Genomic DNA, 1,201 nt, shown 5'->3' on the forward strand with positions numbered 1-1,201 from the left:
TCTCTGAGTGTTCTCGCGCAGGCCGGATTCAATCCCTTAGCGGGCCTAATCCGGCCGCGGGCCGCCTGTTTGACACCCCTGTTTTAGATCAATCAGATGGTGTATTAATAGTCTGTACATACCTTTAGAGACTTGTGATTAAGGGCAATACAAATAAATAGGACTCGACTACCCTGGGGTAAAGCTCTACATCTAATGTATAGTCGCTTTCCTAGGCCTAATATGAGACACTAATTGAGAGTATAGGTTACATTAGTGTGGGGTGCCTGGCTAAGGGTTAACTCGGCTCTCTTGTGCAAACACGGCGAGGGCGATCAGTCGGATTAATACGCTTCTGACTACCTCCTCCTGCGACTGACCTACTTGCACACTTTAAACAAAAAAACGTGTTTAATACAAAAGAAATGTCTCCATTTACATACCCACGTGATTATAAAGAATATTAAAAGCAAGCGCTTTGCTCGACTGCTTTAATCGGGGATTTTAGTTTAAAAGTTGCTCAATTCATTACTTATGGTCATATTTATTCATTTTCCTTTGCTGTGACTTATAAGATTAGATATGATGAATGTATTTACTTAAGTAAAGTGCAGGCATTAAAGACATGTCCCTATGCCTTTGCAAAAGACAAACAGGAACTCTGAGATCTGGTCAATCGCCTGGACAAAGCATCAGGCTAGTATGGGATGGAAATCAGCAGAGAGATAACAAAAGTAATGGGGGGAGGGGGGTTGTAGAGGTTTATTGTTCTATATTCTTTATCAATTATCCGTTATCTGTAAAATCATAATACACTACAAAGCCAAGAGGCCGAGACATTTGCTCCCAGCCAAGAGGCTGAGTCAAGGTCCTGGCCACAGGGCGAAGCAGCGATCAGTGCGAATGCACCGTTCCCGGGGGTACTGCAATACCGGGCTGATGCGTGGAGTGGACAGAGCAAGCTCTTATTCCATCTCCCAATTGCAAAAATCAATTGTTGACAGTCATGATTATGGTTTCATAGACAAGACGCAATCCTGTACACAATTTTAAAACCACAGTCGGCATGACTTACAATCCCCATGGTATCAGCATCAACCAAAGAGAGCTAGAACCAGTCACCAAATTTAAATATATTGGAGCTGTCATATTAGAAGAGGGGTCCGAACCAATGCTCCCTGTAATTTTCCACGGGTCTGAGCGTTCACACAAAGTCGGTGAG

The 1,201-nt window shown here is 43.3% G+C and overlaps 1 pseudogene; it reads right to left on the reverse strand.

Moving 5' to 3' along the window:
* Positions 1-884: 884 nt before the first annotated feature.
* On the reverse strand, positions 885-975 carry LOC148347481 (U2 spliceosomal RNA; annotated as a pseudogene).
* Between the last annotated feature and the right edge of the window lie 226 nt (positions 976-1,201).

The sequence above is a fragment of the Urocampus carinirostris genome, chromosome 19, assembly GCF_059441175.1.
Source record: "Urocampus carinirostris isolate Australia breed hairy pipefish chromosome 19, RoL_Ucar_1.0, whole genome shotgun sequence".
Lineage (NCBI taxonomy): Eukaryota > Metazoa > Chordata > Actinopteri > Syngnathiformes > Syngnathidae > Urocampus > Urocampus carinirostris.